Source organism: Dasypus novemcinctus, chromosome X (genome assembly GCF_030445035.2).
Source record: "Dasypus novemcinctus isolate mDasNov1 chromosome X, mDasNov1.1.hap2, whole genome shotgun sequence".
Taxonomy (NCBI): domain Eukaryota; kingdom Metazoa; phylum Chordata; class Mammalia; order Cingulata; family Dasypodidae; genus Dasypus; species Dasypus novemcinctus.
This window is the reverse complement of record NC_080704.1, coordinates 186,308,079-186,329,319: the sequence shown is the minus strand read 5'-3', so window position 1 is coordinate 186,329,319 and position 21,241 is coordinate 186,308,079. Positions and strand designations below refer to the sequence as shown.

At 40.6% G+C, this 21,241-nt stretch overlaps 1 long non-coding RNA gene across 5 annotated transcripts in view; it reads left to right on the top strand.

Moving 5' to 3' along the window:
• The window catches only part of LOC101429649 (uncharacterized), a 71,504-nt gene that overhangs the window by 35,785 nt on the left and 14,478 nt on the right, over positions 1 to 21,241 (top strand). For 2 of the 5 annotated variants that reach the window (XR_011647913.1, XR_009184441.2), the window contains exon 4: positions 879 to 1,080. The exons of 2 other annotated variants lie outside the window; for them this stretch is intronic. This is a non-coding gene — a long non-coding RNA (uncharacterized lncRNA). Of the gene's footprint in view, positions 1 to 878; positions 1,081 to 1,523; positions 1,601 to 21,241 lie in introns of all 5 variants that reach the window. One more of the 5 variants, XR_011647911.1, reaches the window with a different exon arrangement.

Below are 21,241 nucleotides of genomic sequence, written 5' to 3'. Positions count from 1 at the left end.
GTCATGTATTTAGTTTGCCTAGGTCCTGATCTGGGGAACTACTTGCAGCCTCCTGCTGAGATGTCTAGTCAGCTCTGAAAATGGGTTAGACCATCTTCTCTATATACATGGAAATTCCTAGGGGATATCGAGTGCCAGTCCATCCTTTCAGGGTTTTTTTTGATCCCTGGGATGGCTCTTCCTCTGAAAGTTCAAAGTTACCTGTGAATCTGGATAAGAGCTGGAGGCAGTTAGTGACTCGAGTGATTGTGCAACAGGATAGGGAAGAAATCATTAAGAAGCAAGTAGACTGTTTTGTATTTTCAGATTAGCTGACTAATTTATACTACCTTTTTTGTAAGCAAAAAATAGTCATAGATTCTTAATAAGTAATTTGATCTTGTTACTTGAGATTGCACAGTGTGTGTTTACTTCATATTATTTCTTTTCATCAGAAGTTACCAAATCATGCCTTCTAAACATTAGGCCTACATGGAATAGCATAATAGCTTTTCTTTCTGCAAAGGACCATCAACAAATGATCTCTAAAGATCTTCTCTGGCTCTAAGATGGGTCTTTTAGAATGACTTGGACTCTCTTCCAGTCTACTTGGGATGGGCTTCTTGTCACCTTTCTTTGGTCTGGGATTAGAACTCTGGTGACGTATAGAACTCTTATTTACTGTTGCAGTCTAATGTTGGGAATCTCCAAAGACTGCCCTTGGAGAAGTTCCACCTCTTGGAGATAGTTGCAATAAAGGAATTCTATCAAAAAGAATTTGCTGAATTGTGATTACAAACAAAATAGCTTTGTGGGAACAAAATGTACTCCTGACAAGGGAGCCTTATGTTTGTTTTCCAGCCTTTCCTCCCAATGCTTCACTTCTAATCTCTCTGCAGAAAGAAACATTGCAATAGAGAATGAAGCGGAAATTTAGACCTATTATCTTCTGAAAGTCCTGAACTCCCATCCCTACCTTGCAAGGGACTCCTCCATTAACAGAAGCTAATGCTATCCCTGAAGGCAAGTTCCTTCCCAAGGGCAATTCTGTTGGAATGTTGGCTGCACATCTTCCCAAGTATTGTGGTAACTTCTCCAAATGTAAGTTCAGTAACATAAATGTCTTTCTGTAGCCAGTTTATGTCTATTATTGAGTAATGTGATGATGTGTTACAATTTCCTGGTAACATTTAGAATATTTACTGTCATAGAGAGATTTTGGAATTATGCCTAAATTGCTTTACCTGGGTTATATATAATGCCTTTATTATGCAGAACACAAAGTGCTTTTTATATAGCATGTGTTCTCATAATGTCCAGGCTATGAGGCTTGGGAGAAAGTAGGACTATCATTAGTTCCCATTTTGTAGGAAGAAACAAAAAAGCATAGCGAGACAGACATTTGCCAAGACAGTGATTCTCAGCTCCATTTTTGTGGCATTCCAGAGGGTCTCATAGGATCTCAGAATGCCTCACAATATTGTCCTAATTTTCTCAAAGCCAAATTCACTTTAATTGACTTTAGTTTTTTTTTTTTAAAAAAGATGTAGCTTTTTGGGAGTGGTGGGTATAAACCAATGAAATGGCCAAACTCCAAAAATGTTTGGAAAGCAGTGGACTGGTAAGTACTATTACAAGCATTGAAGTAACTCAGATCAGGCACTAAGAGGTATAAAGTCTTGAGTTACCGTCCATGGGTCTGTGTTTCCAAAGGCAATGTCTTAGGTGATAGCACTTCTGCACCTCCTTCTTTACTGAACTGGGTTCTTATAGCCCTTGAGAGTTATCCTAATGGATTTTGGGGGTGGCCTGATTTTTTTTATAGGAGAAAAATATATATTGAAATACTTGAACAGTGAGCAGTTTGGTTTGGCTGGAGCACAGGATCAGGATGGGAGAATTATGTCAAATATATTTGGAAAGGTAGGTTGGGGCCAGTTTTGAGGTCCTGAATGCCATCCTGAGATGTTTCAAATTTGCTCAGTAGGAAATATGGAGTCGTTGAAGGTTTTTGAGCAAGGTTTGGAGGAGAAATATGAAATGACCCAATTTAGACTCTAGGAATATTAGTATGGCTAGAATGTGTAGGTTTGGCCAAATTTGGGTGAGTGATGACAGATCAATTGGAAACTATTGAAAGACCAAGTCTGAGGTATTTCACCCACACATGCTTTCAGACCTGTTCTATGTCAGCTTGAGAAATAGGGGCACATTCCATTCTGATGTTAGACAAAAGAACTAGAGGAATATGACAGCCACCATTTGGCTTATATTTAAAGGGGAAAAGATAAGTGCTGTGTAATTTTGACCTGAGTTTCTCTATACCTAAAGCTTTTTAAAGAACAGTTTACAGTGCCTTGGGACTGTGTATTTGAAGAATTAATTTTTAATGGAAAAAAATGGATTTTCCACACCTTCATCTGAACCTTTAGCTAAGGAGATTTCTCCCATTATATACTTCTTCTGATAGACAACATCCATCATCTCCCAACTAAGTAAGAGAAATAATGCTAAAAATGGTAGAATAATTTTAAAGTTCTGGAACTACCACAACAGTCTGTAAGTCTTATCGTGAGATGGGATGTGTTCCTTAGCTTTGAAAAAGAAGCCTATTTTATTTTAGTTATATTTGTATGTTGATGCCATATTTACTTCTTTGCTGCTGTGTCCTTACAGTTTCATCTGGTCCCCACTGTTCCACATATTGTGATAATTTATTTATTTATAAATATATTTTAAAATATATTTTAAATAATTAAAAGAAAGTCTGTTTAAACCAGCCTTTATTTCTTCTTTGCCCTTTCATTACTGCCCATGCTTGCCTGCTTCCACTAGGTGGCAGTCTAACCCATGAGACTCCCTCAGCTGTGCACAGGTAAAGACAAGTCACCTAGCGTGGGCTGGGTTGTGCTTTGCTGAGAGGATGAAACGCTTCTGGATTGCTGGTATACTCTACTCCAAAGTCAGGCACCAAGATGCTGTTACATACTTACCTGCCTTTCAAACCCTCATAAGTGTTCATTGAACACCTACTCTACGTGAGGGACTGTGATAGGAAGAGAAGCAGGATTTGAGCTAAACCACAGTCTGCCCACAGGAGCTCACTTTCGAGTAACAGAGAAAGATGGCAAAAGAGCTGGAATAGAGAGCGGGCTGTGGCATGGGGAGAATGCTTCTGACTGGAGGTCGTGTGTGACCATTAAGTCCATGACCCTAATTTGGGAGGCTGCTGTCATAGGAAATGAGGAGACCAGCATCAGGGTGCTATGTTCACCACTGGAGACCGGGAGAGGAAAGCACTAGCCACGAACTCACCCTCCCATCCAAGGAACTGACTGGGCTCTCCCACCGACTCTGAAGCAGAGTATCAAACATGCACCCCCCCCCCCCACTGCCTCAGAACTATTTACTGGAAATCTCTATAGCTCTCTTATTTGGCTTTACTTGTTTTCTTTTTGGAAAATAAAACCCAGAAAATTACACATGAAAAAGTATCACCCATGCTCCTACAAGAATTAACCATTGTTAATATCTCAATAGATTGGTTTCCAGGTTTTTAAAAATGTTTTTACTTTTTAAAAACTACATAGACAACATACTCAAACAATGCTCATTTGTTTTAATCTATGTTCTTCCATTCATACAGGACCAATTCTTGTTTTTAGTGAAATAAATGTCTTGTGGCATAATGGCAGCAGAGAGAATTATTGTTATTCTATTTTTTCTTTTGCCTTTGTTCCTCAGATGAAAACTTGAATTTTTTTAGAGTTTAGAGGTTCATTGTAGAGAATGTATAAAAGGCAGAAAGATGAAAATAAGCAAATCACCTGTGCTCCTGCCACTTGGAGATAACCATAGTTGATGCTCACTTGGCATGCTTCCCTTCAGTTTTTTTTTTTTGCATAGTTTTAAAAAATTAGGTTCATATTGCAGTTACTATTTTATAATCTGCCATTTTCACTTAATTTTCTAGGTCTTTACTCTTTGACCTCATGATTTTTAATATCACCCAGTGTTTGATGCTATAGCCATATCATACTTTATAGTTCCTATTGCTAGACATTTAGTTGTTTCCTTTTTTGCTATTATAAGCAATGTGTATTTTTGTACATAAACCATTCTGTGCATGTCTGGTTATCAGGATATATATATTTCTAGAAGTGAAACTTCTGAGTTAAAGGCTATGAACATTAAAAGACTCTCTTGTCTTTTTTCTTTAGCAAAGCAGTATATGTTTATTATAGAAAATTTAGAGAACACAGATATGCAAAATAGAATGTAAAATTACCCATATTCTTACCACTTAGAGATAACCACTGTCAACATTTTATTATATCCACTGAGTCTTCTTTTCTGTACGCAGACATAATATGTGTCTATGCACACAGAAATTTAATGGAATTATACTTTATATACTCTTTCATAAGCTTTTTCATTTAATATATTCTGAATGTCCTTTCAAGCTAATTATTCTTCTACAACTCTTTCAAAGGCTGTATAGCATTCCATTGTAGGAAAGTACTATGACTTATTTGACCAATCTGCTACTTTTGGACATTTAGGCCAATTTCTGTTTTTCCCCACTGTAAACAATGCAGGTATGAGTATTCTGTGGGTAAATCTTTGCAAAATCCTTGATTGTTTCCTTTGAATAAATCCCGAGAACTGTAATTGTTGGTGGCTCATGTCTGCACATTTTCAAGGTTTTTGATAGGCATGATTAAATCTCCCTGAAACAATCCTCATCTCAGAGGCAGGGTATGGGCATGCTATTTTTTCTGAATCCTTGTCATCACTGGATATTATGTTACAAAATTTCGCCAATTTGACTGGCAGAGAATTGTTATCTCATTTTTAAATTAAATTTATTTGATTACTAGTCAGGCTGAATGTTTTCTTCTTTCTTTTTTGCCCACCCTTTTTTGTTCTGGTATAAGTATTTTCCTTATTTTATTGTGAGATATTTTTATAAATTTAAAATATTAATTTGTTGTCTTATGCAGGTTGTCTCTTTTGACTAATTGTTGTGATGAACTCTTTGTCTAGATTTTCTATTAAATTGCACTCCTGGAATACACCCACCTTGCTTATGGTATAGTATTCTTTTTGTCTTGCTGAATTTGATTTTCTGGCATTGTATTTAGGATTTTTCCATCTATATTCATAAGTGACATTGGTTTACAGTTTTCTATCTGTATATGTATGAGTATGCTTGCCAGGTTTTCATGGTCAGGATAACTTTAGTTTTATAAAATGAAGGGGGATGATTTCCTTTTTTTCTTCTGAACTGAAAATCAATTTTAGATCATGGAAATGAGCTGGTCCTTGTGAATGAGAAGAAATTTGCTCATAAAACTGGGCACTGTAACAATTGTTGGAGGAAATGTTTTTTAACAACCTATTTTTCCATATATTCTACTTTTTTTACTCCATTTTGCTAATTTTCCTAGAAAATTGTTGATTACTGAGATTTTCTAATTAGCATTTTAACAGCTTTGTAGATGTATAATTCATATACTATATAATTCACTCATTTAAAGTATACAATTCAGTGGTTATTAGTTTATTCACAAAGTTGTGCAACCATCACCACAATCAACACAATAAATTTTAGAACATTTTTATCACCCCAGAGGAAACCCCATACTCACTAGCAGTCACTCAGCATTTTCCCCTAATTTCCCCCCAACCCTAGACAAATATAATATACTTTCTGTCTCTGTAGATTTGTCTATTCTGGACCTTTCATAATAAATTGAATAATAAAATATGGTGGTTTTAATTTCCTTGGCTGCTCAAGCAGATACCTTGAAATGGGTTAGATTAAACAATGGTCATTTATTAGCTTATGGTTTTGGGAGTAAAAGAAAGTCCAAATCAAGGCATCACCAAGGTGCTGCTTTCTGCCCCAAGATTGTGGCATTCTGGGGCTGGCTGCTGGCAATTCTTGATCCTTGGCTCGCCTGTCACATGGCAACTCATATGGTGGCCTTTTCTGGCCTCTTCATTCTCTTCCCGGTTCCACTGAATTTCAGCTTCTTCCTTCCTGTGGCTTTCTCTCTCTCTCTGAATTTTATTCCATTTACAAAGGACTCCAGTAATAGGATTAAGACCCATCCTGACTGAGGTGAGACATACCCTCTTAACTGAAGTAATCTTATCAAAAGTTCCTACTTACAATGAGTTCACAGGAATGGAATAGATTTTTTTAAAAATTATTTATTTTTTTTAAATTACATTATGAAAAATATGAGGTCCCATTCAACCCCACCGCCCCCGCCCCCCCACTCCCCCCACAGCAACACTCTCACCCCATCATCATGACACATCCATTGCACCTGGTAAGTTCATCTCTGAGCATCACTGCACCCCATAGTCAATGGTCCACATCCTAGCCCAGACTCTCTCACGTTCCATCCATTGGGTCCTGGGGGGGTCTATAATGTCCCGTAATTGTCCGTGAAGCACTATCCAGGACAACTCCACGTCCCGAAAACGCCTCCACATCTCATCTCTTCCTCCCGTTCCCCACACCCAGCAGCCACCATGGCTACCGTTCCCACACCCATTCCACATTTTCTCTGTGGACATTGGGTTGGTTGTGTCCATTGCACATCTATGTCAAGTGAGGGCTTAGATTCCATATGGGTACTGGATGCACTCCTCCCGCTTCCAGTTGTAGACACTCTAGGCTCCATGTTGTGGTGGTTGACCTTCTTCAACTCCATGTTAGCTGAGTGGAGTAAGTCCAATAAATCAAAGTGTAGGAGCTGAAGTCTGTTGAGGCTCTGGGCCTGGGTGTCATATTATCAGTCCAGAGATTCAAATTCCCTACATATATCTTAAACCCAGCACCGACTACAATTCCAATAAAGTAGCATGCAAGTCTTGTGAAAAGAGATCCCCTCTGAGTCCAATTCCATCACGCAGAAACACCAGGTCCAAAGAAGGGCTATCTGTCATGGCAGTGAACCCCTTCTGCCATGACCATAGAACCCGTGGGTCTCTTTATCCCTCAAAAGAACCAATACCTGGGGTTGTATCTACCTTATCTGTCTCTTAGACTCTGTTCAGTTGTACATAGGGGTATTCCTTCTGACAACCTCCAGACTCTTTTTTAGAGACTCACAGCCTTATAATCTCATTTCTCCTTTCCATTTCCCCCTTACATTAGGTCAAACAGCTTCCTGAAGTCACGTTATTATATGTAGACAGGTATATTCTGCTGTTCCGCATTGAATCTTTAATTCAAGGTCATTTTATAGTTGCTTCTTCAGCTGGTATGTGGTAGTGATCCCTCGGTGCCAGGGAGGCTCATCCCCGGGTGTCATGTCCCACGCTGGGGGGTGATTTTTTAAAAAAGATTTATTTATTTATTTCTCTCCCTTTCCTCCCCGCCCCAGTTGTCTGTTCTCTGTGTCTATTTGCTGTGTGTTCTTCATCTGCTTCTGTTGTTGTCAGTGGCATGGGAATCCGTGTTTCTTTCTGTTGCATCATCTTGTGTCAGTTCTCCATGTGTGTGGTGCCATTCCTGGGCAGGCTGCACTTTCTTTCGCGCTGGGCGGCTCTCCTTACGAGGCGCAGTCCTTCCACGTGGGGCTCCCCTATGCGGGGACACCCCTGCGTGGCACGGCACTCCTTGCGCACATTAGCACTGCACATGGGCCAGCTCCACATGTGGTAGAAGGATGCCCTAACCACTGGGCCAAGTCGCTTCCCTGGAATAGATTTAAGAGCGTATTTTTCTGGGGTACATACAGCTTCAAATTACCAAAGCGGTCTTTTGTAATTGGCTTCTTTCACTTATAATGTTTTCAAGGTTCAACCATGTCATAGCATTTATTAGTACTTCATTCCTTTTTATGGCCAAATAATATTCCATTTTATGGATATACCACATTTTGTTTATTCATTCATCATTTGAGTTGAACATTTGGGTTGCTTCCACCTTTTGGCTGTTTTGAATAATGCTGCTATAGACATTCATGTACAAGTTTTTGTGTGAACATATGTCTTCATTTCTCTTGGGTATACCCAGGAGTGGAAAGACTGGGTCATATGGTAACTCTGTGTTTAACTTTGAGGAATTCGCTGTCTGTTTTTCAAAGTGGCTGTACCATTTTACATTCCCACCAGAAATGTATGTGGGTTCTAATTTTTCTATATCCTTACCAATACTTGTAATTTTCTGTTTTTTTTTTAATGATAGCCATCCCAGTGGGTGTGAGATGCTATCTCATTGTTTTTTGATTTGCATTTCCCTATGACTCATTACGTTGAGCATATTCTCCTGTGCATCTTAACCGTTTGTATGTCATCACTTTTGATATTCTCTTCCATGGGAATTTTATGTATTCCACTAATACCTTTAAGCAGATAATTTCCAAATATTTACATCTACCCCTGACCTTTCTCTTGATATTGTTTCAGATTCTCATCTGCTTAGTAGACCTTAATGTCCCAATTGCATCTCAGAATCAGTATAGTTCAACTGAAACTCATCAACTTTATTCCTAAGCTATTCTTCCTCTTGGGTTCTCTATTTCTGTTAATTATACAGTTTTTCTTCTAATCACCCAAGCTTTCAGCTTTGCATCATCTCTGGATGTAAGAGAGATGAGATAGGGAAGAGGTGATTAGTTACCAAGTTCTATGTTACATTCATTATACTATGCATCTGTTTTCTCTTTATTTTCTTTTATCTGAAAGTCATTCCTCTCTCCTTGATCTTTGTCCTCTTTTGACTTTCTTGATCATTTGCTCTCCTGCTTCTTTTATCTCTGATCATTTTATCTCAGTTTATTTATTTATTTTTTAAATTTTATTTTATTTTTATTGACTTCGTAATAATATTACAATAAAAATATATATGTGAGGTCCCATTCAACCCCACCCCCCCACTCTCCCTCTCCCCCCCCCCCCCCCCCCAACAACACTCGTTCCCATCATCATGACACATCCATTGGATTTGGTAAGTACATCTTTGGGCACCTCTGCACCTCATAGACAATGGTCAACATCATGGCCCATACTCTCCTCCATTCCATCCAGTGGGCCCTGTGAGGATTTACAATGTCCGGTGATTACCTCTGAAGCACCATCCAGGGCAGCTCCATGTCCCAAAGACGCCTCCACCTCTCATCTCTTCCTGCCTTTCCCCATACCCATCGTCCACCATGTCCACTTTTCCCAATCCAATGCCACCTCTTCTATGTGGACATTATCTCAGTTTATTTTTACCTGCCCCTGAAAATATTGTTCTATTCTTCCTTGGCCATCCTCTTCTGTGAGCACTGTATACCTTCTCTCTTGGTTACTTATATTGTAATCCCAAGATTGGGACTATTATCTATACTCTGGTGACTTCCAGATATATGTTTCTGGCCCCCAGATCTTCCCAGAACTTCAGGTTCTTCTACCTAACTATTCACAGGGCATCTCTGATTCCCAGACCTCTTAAATTCAGTAGGGGCAAACTGAACTCTTCCCACCCCAGCTGTCCCCAAACCTGTTCCTTTTCATATTTTGGGTTGATGGCAACCCCATCCATCTGGAGCTCACAGGTCAGAAATCTGCCCATAATCCTAGATCTCTCCTCTCTCCCTTTTCTCCAAAGCCAAGTATTTACCAAGTCCTGCCTATTCTATCATAACATTCTCTCAAACATGCTGTCTTTATCCATAAGCTACTTCTCTGTCCAAGCTTTTATCATATCTCATTTACACTATTGCAGTGGTTTTCAATCTTTTCTTCCTTCCTCTAGTGTCTCCCCATGCCCTGCAACACTCCTCCACCCAGTTTACTGACACACGGTGGTTTTCTAAACTGAAAATTTGGTCATGCTATTGTTCTGCAAAGAATAAACAATTTTATAAAGGATATAGTTCAAGCTCCTTAGCCTGGTATATTAATATACTTCTTGCCTACTTTTCTGCCTCATCTCTCACCACTTCCTAATCCCCACCTTACATTAGGCTGCACAGATAATCTTCTGGGACTTTTAACATGTTCCCTCTGCTTGGACTCCTCTTGCTGCCTGTCTACCTAACCTAGTGAACCACCACCATTCATCCGTCAAACCCTGTTTAAGTGCCCTCTCTTCTGCAATCATTTTCTGAGGCTTCCAGAAACAATGAACTATGTCCGGCTCTGGATTTTTCTGTACTTTTTACATAACTCTTTTGTTTAAATGTCTGTCTTCCATACTAGGCTGTGAGCTCTCCAAGGAAAGGCTGATTTTTCAGCTATATAGTAGATGCTCAGTAAATATTTACCACATGAATGATTCAGATGTCCCATGGGCTGAATTATTATCCCTCAAGCCTGTGTGGCGTTAAGTGTAAACTAACATGATTACTACAAAGTGGGCATTTGGGGCCTTTATGGGCGTTAGTGTCACACAGGTTTCATCTTTTGTATTTTCCCTTGTAATAAAAGAGCTCCAAACCTTAAGATTTTTTTGGGGGTAAGCATGATCACCTAGCTGGAATTCAAAGGAGGTGATTGATAAGAACTTGCTTGAGTGTGGATGTGTACCTTCTGGGGTTCTGTATGTAAAGGAAGTGCTTCCATTTCCTCCTTGCCTGGCTTTTGGTGTAACTTCTCATAGTTCCCAAGCTCCAGGAGTCACTTCTAGATGGATGAGGAATCAGATTCCTTTGGGGAGATTGGCATGATGTCATATGCTGTCACTGCTGGATGCCTACAGAGCTTGGAGTTCTGAGAAGCAATTTATGGACTGGGACTTCCCTTAAGAGAAGCAACAGCTCCATGGGAGAGATTGAGAGTTTAGAACAGGCCCACGAACCTTCAGTCTAAGGACTTGGGGGAGTTTTATGGGCCCCTTTGGGCCTGCAGGATACAAGGTCTCAGAGAGCAGTGTAGTTGGGTAGAGAATAGCTGAGAGCTACTCCAGGCTCAATTTCTCTAGGGTCTGTAAACCAGTTTGATTCCTTGTGCTCTGTGAGACTGACCTTTAAGGCTGCTGCTCCTAGGAATGCCCTCCCCAGGGAAATTTCAGGGAATCCAGTACTCCACTGAGTAGACAGGCTTCAGGAAGTCAGCTTGTTGAGCCTGTTCAGCCTGGTGCATTGGGCTCCATGCTCCACCCATCACCATGGAAACCTGAGCAGAGGGTAGGCAGAAGTCAGTGAGGCGTGTTGAGGCTCAGTGACCTTTCCTCAGTGATACTCAGTCGTGAGGCCTGTATCCTTGAGAGATTAGTGCTGTCTCTATTGGTGTTAGAGCGAGTTCCTCACTGTGTTATGCTTTCCCAGAGTGTACTTCCAATCTTGGTTAGGCCTTTGAGCTAAGTGGCTTTCTTGACCTGATACCTTGGTAAGCCAAATGGAGACTAAAGCTTAGTAGAATTCGGTCATATGGCATGAAATTGTTATTTCTAATTCAGAGAGACTAAGCAAAAGCCAAAATTGTAGAAATATCTTTCTGATACTATATAATAGTTTACAAAATAGCCTCACATACATTAACTGATTCATCCAGTCTTCACACAATCCAGTGCCTGGCACTTAATGGACACTCACCTGTTTTCTGTTTGAATGAATATGGGGATTTATTATGTCCATTTTACAGATGTGGGCACTGAAGCCCAAATAGGTGTATTGTCTTGTCTAAAATCCCAATTAGTCAGTGGAGAACCTAGACTTGAAATTAGGTTCAGTTCAGGTCAATTTTTACTGAGCACCTATTATATGACAGACATGTACCAGTGATGAATAAACGTACACCTTGGTCTCAAGGACCTTATAGGCTTGTCAGAGCATTAGACACACAAGCAAATAATTTCAACACAGAGTGCTAAGTACTATGATAGAGACATCCATGTAATGCTATGGGGGCACCTAATCCAGTCTAAGGAGGTCAGGAAAGGCTTCATGAAGTAGTGACACCTCAGTTGAGATTCGAAGGCTCAGTAGAAGTTTGCCAAGGGTAGAGAGAACATTCTAGGCTGAGAGGTCAGCCCCCAGTATGGGCACAGAGGCAAGAGCCAACATGGTATTCTCTAGGACTGCTATAATGTTGATTGGCAAGAGGGATGTGGTGGGAATGATGACCGGAGAGATAGGCAGGAATCAGGTCATTGAGGATGTAAACTTTTCTTTGAACACCATTAGCCTCCAAACGTGACTGAATCATTCAAATCACTGGGGAACTTTAAGAAAATACAGATGTCTGAGTGACATACCCAGTGATGTGAATGATCAGCTGGGTTTGAGAATGACTTCTGGCAGCAAGAAGAAGCCATTGGAAGATTGGGTAGCAGAGGAGGGATATAGATTGCCATATTGGATCACTCACTCTGGTGAACATCCACATGGAGGAGGGTAGATTTGAGGGGGATGTGACTGGGAGCAGACACACCATTTAGGAGGCTGTTGAATTCACGTAGATAAGATGTGGTAAACTGAATAAGGTGGTAGTAGCAGTGGGGGTGAAGAAGAAGAGTCAGATAATAAGAGTGTTCAAATAGTGGAATCCTTATGATGTTGTGGGGTAGGTGGGTGAGTGGGGGGCATGCTTCCTCTGTAGAGGGTGGTTATTTCTGACCAAGATCAGGAATGGAGGGAAATGGTGGACAATTTGATAAACTCAGCTTGGGAGCTGCAGAATTTGAAGTACTGTGGGATACCCAGATAGAGGGTAGCTATTTCACTTACAGATCTGGACCCCTCTGCATTTTTTTTTAAACTCGAATGAGTAGCAGATATCGCTCAGGGAGAATAGGCAGAGAGTGGACCTTTAATTATTCTACCCATTCCTACTTTTAAGGGCTGTTCTGAGAAAGCAGGAACAGCCTTTTTTTAAAATGTGTGAGATGCAGGGTGGAGTGGTGAAAATGGCATAAAATGGAATAGAGAACCTGGGTGTAAGCCCTGCCTCTGCCACTTTACCACTTTGCAACCTCAGCAGTCACTGAATCTCTCTCAGCCTCAATGTCTTCACCTATAAAACAAGGATAGTAATAATATCCACTTCACAGGGTTATTGAAGAGGGCCAATGAGATCATGTGTGTGATCTTGCCATGTCAAGACCCATAAAAACATTAAGGCCTTCCCCTCCCCCACCCCCAGAAACTTGGACCAATGTGTAGGAAATGCAGGGAGGTAGATTTTGGCCCAGAGTAGGGAAAAAAATGTCTAATGCTTCGAGCTGTTGGCTGATGGGAAGAGATGGGAGGCTCTGAGGCTCTGAGGCTCTGGAGGTCCATAAACAAAAGCTGGATTGCAGAGCTTCTCCTGAGGGTTTTGTTGCCTGAGGTCAGGGTCCACCAGGACTTCTGAGCACCCTTTCAGGACTCAGTGCATATGAGTTACTAGGTCACTTCTTTATCCTTTCCCTGAAATGGTTTATAGTAATTAGAATTTTTTAAGTTATAAAAGCAGTACAGGTCCAGGATGGTTTGTTTTCCTTTAACATCTTTTAAAGCCCTGGGCATTTTGGTTTCTAAGTAGAGTCTTGGTTTATATACCCCTAATGGTTTATATACCCCTAATAAACTGCTTCAGGGTCTTACTGCACTGGGCATTTATAGGCATTTTCTAAGTGCTGTTTAATTAGGATTTGGTGAATGCTGAAAGGTAGGCAGTCTGTAGTGCAGTTAGGCCTCTCTAACACAGATGGATGGGAGAGATGGGCATTCTAATACTGTGGCATTTCTGAATTATAGACTACTTTAAAATGATCAATTTTAAAAATTATTTTTCAAGCAGAAATGATAATATAAACAGCTAAGAAAATATTGCCAAGTATAGGTCTTGATTGGCTATGCTCTCATAAGTAGGTAAAGATCATTTGTAATAAGCACAGAAATTATTTATATGCAAATGAATGTTGTCAGAGAGCTTATTAACAGTTTGTTCTCTGAACTGGGTTAAACATCCCTTAAGAGCTCATGTTTATAGTCTTAATTTACACAGAAATCCGTTGTTCCTGTGTTTTGTTTGTTTTTTATTTGCTTTATTTTTTGGTTCCCTCACAATTGTTCTCAAGCACTTGATCTTCACTCTAAACAGACTACCTTGCTTCCATTTTATTGAGAAAATTTAAGCCATTAAGCAGAAGTTACTTTAGATTCCTCTCTACCTAAAAATGTTGTTGCTGTTTTTAATAGTAGAGGAAAGGTAAAAGATGCCATCCCATGATTGGATTATCACACATTTAGAAGTGGTCTGAATTGAATTATATTTTCTCTGTATTTATGTTATTGCCAATCACTGGTGTAACACACATTTGCTAAATGAGACCTAATTTTCTTGCTAACTTTCTCTACATAGAGATTGTTTTTCTAAATAAAAAGCTCTTAATCCATGCTGCTTTATGAGGAATTATCTTTAAGATAGTTGAGGTAATTTCCTGGCTCTTTTAAAAAGTCACTAAAACATTGTCATACCTAGCTGGAGAGCAGAGTTTTAAGCAAATATTCGGGCTAGGAAAAAGTTACTATGAACCATATAGAGGTGAACAACTTTGAAAAGCAAAGACTGTAGGAAAATGCACTCAATCCTAATTATGGGTAGAACCTAATTTCATTTTTCCCTGATGATTCAGTGGCCCTCTAAGATCTTTGCAAAGCCCTGGGATTAGTTTTTTATTACCCTTTTTCATTGTATGCAGCTATTCCAAGGAATGATTCCTAGAACCTTCTAGGTGATATTTTGAAAAAGTGAAAGTATTTAAATACTCTTGCCTCCTCCTCTCTCCTCATCCTTTTCCACAGGAACTAATATCCTGAGAGAGAGACTGTGGAGGTCTGTCCTTCAAATCTTGGGGTGAAGGGGCAAGCTGGGGCAGCAGTAGGGGGTAGAAGATACAAGGACAGGGAATACAGAGGGAAGGAGAAAGAGAATCTGTGAAAGAGCCATAGGGGTCAGCTAAGGAAGGTGATAGGTCAGAGTTAGCAGGAACAGACACAAGGAACAATGGAGCAGACAAATCCTACTTGGGCCATGGTAACCTACCTCTTTTGTGACTCCCTGGGGTTTCTCTTAATGCAGCAAGTTGTCAGGTTTTGGTCTGACCCCAAAGGGAGGCTGAGAAGCTCAATAACTAGGCTGTTCTGTAAGAGGCTTGGAGTTTTGTTCACTTAAAATCCCATAGATCTCTCCTTAGATCTGCATGTATTATTTCGTATAACTCATTGCCTGGACTTCTTCTAGCATTCCAACTTTAGGGGGCATCATAGTGTGCTCGAAAGAGGCCTTCTGAGTCATAGTGCTCTGGAAAGAGCCCTTCCTGAGGGCAAAAGCCCTGCTGCCATTAATTGGCCATGGACCCTTAGGCAGGTCATCTAATCTTTCAGGGCCTCAGTTTCACCATAAGTAAAATGAGGATAAAGTTGGTAAATGTGTATAGTACATCTGTTTGTTGGGAGTTTCAAAGGGTAGAAAAGGATTGGATTCGGTGACCTTTAGCATTTGGCTTGATTTAGGAAAACAAATATACCTTAGGTACTGCACTGAGCTGAACCTATGGAAAACCCGAAAGTCCAAATTGAACTATAGTCAAGTCCTTTACCTGGTTTGTTCGTCAGAGTTTGAAGTGTTAAAGATGGTCTGTGTTCTCTTGGGCTTTTTAGCATTTATGGAAAAGGCACAAAGCAAACGGAATAGGGTTGAACAGTTGTGCTCCCTGGCCTCTGCAGAGGCAATTGCTTACATACCGGTCCTAAACTAGAGGTCCACTGTGTTCCTGAGACTCTGATGGGGCTGATAGCCCCATAGTGACGCACAGGCCACCAGCAAGCTGGCGACCTTTATTCCTGTGCCAGAATCACGCACATAGTGCATTGACTGGGGGGTGCAGTAAGATTAAGTGCCCCTTCTGAATGGTCTACCCTGTTGGTCCTGGCCAGTGTGCGCCAAAAGACATAAGGCTGCCAGAGGACTTCAATATGTTAATTAAAAACAGCCCTCAATTATTAAAAAAGAGCCTTAATTATAGCTTACCACAGGTAGGCCACACATTTCTGATTAGTTTTGCAGATGAGGGAATAAGTGAATCGTGAACAAGTGCTGGTAAGTTCTTCATTTGCATGCTGTTCCACACCCAAATTGTAATACCGCAGTGCCACAATTTTCAGCTAAATTGCAGGCACAACAAATTAACAAAATTTGTTAATTTTCCTTTTAAATTGCACTACAAATGAGTATTTCTGTCTCTTGGCTTTTTGACATAGCAACTTCATCTTAAAACCAGAAAGACTTTAATATAATTAAATCTGTCTATAACAGATAAAGCTTTTTTCATTTTCCTTATCCAACCAGCTAAGATTTACACATTAATTATTCAACTGATGCGTCTTAAACATCCTAGTTAAAATACACACTGTTGGCCAAGAGTTGTTCAACCCCCCAGCACACTTTTGTTTGCCCTCAAGGAATAAATACTTAGAACTGTAAATGGGTAAATTGAATCTTTCCAAGAGGAGAGGTCAACAAAACTGATGGTGAACATACAAAGGATATGGGACTAATTATTATTGAGATTCAGGTAAGTGATTTCTTAGGCAATTTAGCTGTCATGCTGTGGAATAATTGTAACCTCACTAGGAAGGAATTGCAAAACACAGCCTACTTATCCTTTCCCCAATGGCTATATAGAATTTTTTTTTTCTGTTCTGCAGTTTGTGCCAACTCTCTCTTTAATCACTGAAAGGAATATTTTCAATATTGCTTCCTCAATAACAGTGTTTGACTAGTACCCTCCAGAATGGTGATTTTTCCCAGAGTGTGGCTTCAACATGCTGGTATGATTTAAGGTGATCGGAGTTACCAGTAGTGGAATGCAGAGCTTTGTAGCAATTTTATTCTAAGTTTTAAGTTAATATTATATTTAACTAATGTAACCATCTGCATCTAGCCATCAGTGACAACATAAAATTGTTAAATATCATTTCATAGGCATAAAGTGCTTTGGCTTTGGTATAATTTTATGATCATGCCTTATTGTACTACCTGATTACTATAATTTAAATATCAGTAATGGCAGCAATCACTTTTCTAGGCATTCCACAGAAACCATGGTAGTGAGTGTTCCACTTCACGACTAAATTCTTCCTGCCTCTAGGTCTTTGCAGATTCTGTTCCTTGTCTAGGAATGCCCTTCAAATCTCAGTTTAAAGGCTTTTTTTTTCAGACAAATCTCATTTCTTCCTTGCTGTATTCATGGTCACTGTATCCATGTTTCCTTCATAGCATTTACAACAATTTAAAACTATACCTGTATACCAGTATTTTTTTCTTGTTTATCCCCATCCCCCACTAGACTTGAGCAGGGACCTTGTCTACTTAATTCATCCGTGGGTTCCCTTGCCTAATAAAGTCAGTTGGCACTCTAAATACTTTAATGAATGAATGAGGCAATGTGGTGGAATTATAAGGAGGGATGGGCCCTATATGCTGAGGACTTCCAAATTAATCTTGTGGTGGCACTGGACCCTCCTAGGCTTGTGTGATTTATAATAGTAGAGTCAAATGCTTGCTGGACTTTTCTACCTGATAACCCACAGGCATTTTACAGTCAACATTCCAATCTACAGTTTACCATCTTGCCTCTCAAATCTCTTTCTCCTCCTTGGCATCATAGTTTGGCTAATGGCACACTTTTAGTTGTCTTAGGCTGATCAAGCAAATACCATGCAGTGGGTCAGCTTAAACAATGAGAATTTGTGTGCTCACAGTTTTGAGGCTAATAGAAAGTTCAAATTATGGTGTCATCAAGGCAGTGCTTTCTGCCTGAAGACTGGCTACCAGAGATCCTTGGCTCCTCTATCATATGGCAAGGCATATGGCAACCTCTTCTGGTCTCTCCCTTCTCTTGTGGGCTTCTTACTTTTGGTGGCTTTTTCTCTGTATCTGTGTTAATTTCATTCTTCTTATAAAGGACTCCAATAATAGGATTAAGAACCATCCTGATTGAGGTAGGCCATACCTTAACTGAAGTAATCTCTCAAATGTCCTACTTATAATGGGCTCACATCCACAGGAATGGATTTAGTTTAAGAACATTTTCAACTGGGGTACATACAGCTTTAAACCATTGTAGGCATTGTTGTGCCACACCTTCAGCCAAGTTAGACCCTTGACATTCATCCTCCCCTCTGCCTCCTCCACTCCAGCACCCAGTCTTGTCAGTGTGTCCTCCTGAATGTCTCTTGGCTCTGCCCTCTGCTTTCTACCCCTGTTAACATGGCTTTTGTTAAGGTCCTCATAATCTCTTACCTAGACTACTCAATTACTTCCTGATAGTCTCCCTGCCTCTCAGGTCTTATTCCCTAAAGGCCACCTTTCTTGCCCACAAAAGGCAAATACTGTTCTCTCTTCCTGTATCCCCAAGTCAGTGCAGAAATAGCTTGAACCCTACTCAGTAAGATATATTCAAAGATTTTAGACATGATTTCTTCAAGATTAATTTCCTTTTTGTTTTTCTTCTATAGATCCAAAGGACTAAGCTATTAAAATGCCTTGAGCTTCTGAACGAAATCATATAACTGTGCCAGCAGGAACAACATAAAAGTTTCCTTTCTTTATTTTCCTGTAGCATCTATCTGTGATAAATGATTTGACGAACGATGAATCTTCACTTAAATATGGAATCCTGAAATATAAGCTCCCAGACTGTCAGAGTTGGACAAAGGCTCTCTGGATCCTATGTCTGAGGCCCAGAGAATGGAAGGGCATTCTTTAAGCTCACAGAGTGACTTAGCTGCTGAATTAGGGCTCAGACCTAGGTCTCTGTACTGCTCAAGTGATCACGAGGTTTCTTTCAAATGCATTATTAAAGCATTTGGTAGTTCTCTGACGTGCTCCTAAGACCATTGTGGCAGGGTTTCCTTCCTTCATCTGACCATTTTTTCCTTCTCTTGTGCTTGAGTGCTAATCAGTGAGATTAGGAAGAAAGTCTGGTCTTAATAAATTGACATACTCCAGTGGCGATTTTTCAAATTGGGTACTTCAGAATACCATGGATTTCTCGGAGCTGCCTTAGGTGCCTCTGTGTGTAGCGATCAGTGGCTACCAAGTAAACAGGACCCTGGCCTGCCAACCCTAATTTCGGCCGGATAGCTTTGTTTTCATCTGTTTTGTGTGGACTTATTTAAATAAGTGATTTCATGTTGAAAATGTTTTGAATGCTACTGTGCCTTAGGAATTCATTTGGTAGTTTGCTCCCCAACTTGAATATTCAATTAAATAATATTCCTGAGGTTTTTGTGCTTATTTTTATTTTTACCCTTTTCTTTGCATACTAAAAAGAATGGAAAAATTCAGGCTTCCCCATGTGGGCTTGGCAATTTGAATATAGATGATCTGTAACTAGTCTAGTACCTGAGGCTTGGTTATGTGTTAGGATGGGTAGGTCAGGTCCTCCTAACAGGTCCTGCTCTCCCTCAGGCCAAGAAGTGAAGGGGATTACTTGGTGGAAGGTACATGGTCCTTAGGAATCTAGTGTCTCCTCTCCAGCTTACTTGAGTTCCCTCTCTTTGGTCTTTGGTGCTGACCATTGGTGAACAAGGTGGGATGTATGAGTTCTGAGGGCCAGACATTGATTTGGAGCTAACGACTATGTATATGTGCATGGAAGGGGGCTGACATTGATAGGCCATGAAATTGATGATGTGATTTGGAAGAATCCTAGGGGGTAGTCTTCCTATCTCTGGCATAGGAGCTGGTATGGGAGGGATGTAGGGGCTTAGTCAAGTGGGAAATACCATTTGTCCCTCATTTAGTTTTCCTTTGGTGCCCAGAGATGATTGGCATACTCTTTAGATATGATAAAAGGCAAGGCCACCCTTAACTTTGGTGGGTCTGGGGCAAGGGCACAAATGGAGACACACTGCCAACTTCCCCTTCTCCCAAACCTCATGGCACTGTTCCTTATCCTAAAGGGCTTTCCACACATGTCTGTAGATACCATCCTTGTTCCCCAAAGTGCAGACCCCAGTCCAGAGCATCAGCATTACCTTGGAGCAGGTTAGAACTGCAGCTCTCAGGCTCCACTTGAGGCCCACTAAATCAGGAACTGGCTTTTACTAACATCCCCAGGTGATTCACATGAGGATTGCATAGGCCCTGGAAGCATGTTTGGGACATATGGGCTGGGAATTTCAAGGTCCTGGGTATTTTGAGAGTACTCTAGAAGAGGGAACTATGGGCATGTCCCATTTGACCCATAGACTCCTTGCGTGTAGGGAGGAACGTAGCTGGATGAGGGCCAGAATAGCACCCTCTAGAGTGTGGGGCCTAGGGAGGGACCTGGTTGCCCGAGTTTAAGAGTAATATTGTTGAAAGGTGTCCTAAATGTCTGTGGGAATGGGGGTGGGGCAGGTGTTGTTCATACCTCCTTGAGGGACTGGATGTCTGCCAGCACCTTGGTGGCTTCATGGGGTTTGGGAAAGTAATTGTGGTGGGGCCATTACTGCTTTAAGAGGAAATCAAAGTGAACTGTTCTAAGTAAACGCGGTACTAGCTAGGGAGATACTTTTGTTGACTTACCTGTAAACAGTCTACAACAATGAAGATACCTCCTCTAGTGCCTGGTGACAACTCAATTAGATTATCAGCCTCCAGCAGGAGACAGGTGGATGCTGGTGTGGTGGGCTTCAAACAGCTTCCTTCAAACCTAGAATGCAAGTACTTTTCCTTGATGAATTAAGAGCAGTAGTTGATGTGGTTGGGATGGGGTGGCCAGTAGAGGGGTGAAGTGTGTCCTTTTGTATCCACTTCCACCTGGATGATGCCAGAATTGTGGGACAGAAATGGTCTGTCCCAGCAACCGCACCTCAGCTTTCTCTCTGTAAAATGAATCTGACAGTCCTTGCCTGCCTACCTTGCAGAGATGTTGAGGTAATGGGCACAAGAGTACTTTGTAAACTGTCAAGTGGGGTACACTTAAAGAAATTACCATCGCTCACCATTTGCTGTCTTTCCTTTGTGCATGTGCTTTCAGCTGGACATGAGGTTTAGGTTTATGTTGTTCTCTCCTTAGTGTTGAAGCTTTCAGATTGAGACTATGCCCCAGGCTCTGTGCAGAACCATCTCTGACCCTGTCTGGCACCTTCCAGTTCCTTCCTTGCAGATGCACTGCTGTGATTCTCCATTCTGAGTTCCATGGGTGGGAGGTGGGCATTTTACAGTGGCAAAAAATTCTAAAGACACAAAATAATCGCCTCTGGAAAGAGAATTCTTTTCTCTTCCCAAAATTCATATTTGCTGCTTTAAATTGTTGTGACTTTATTTTTGGCTA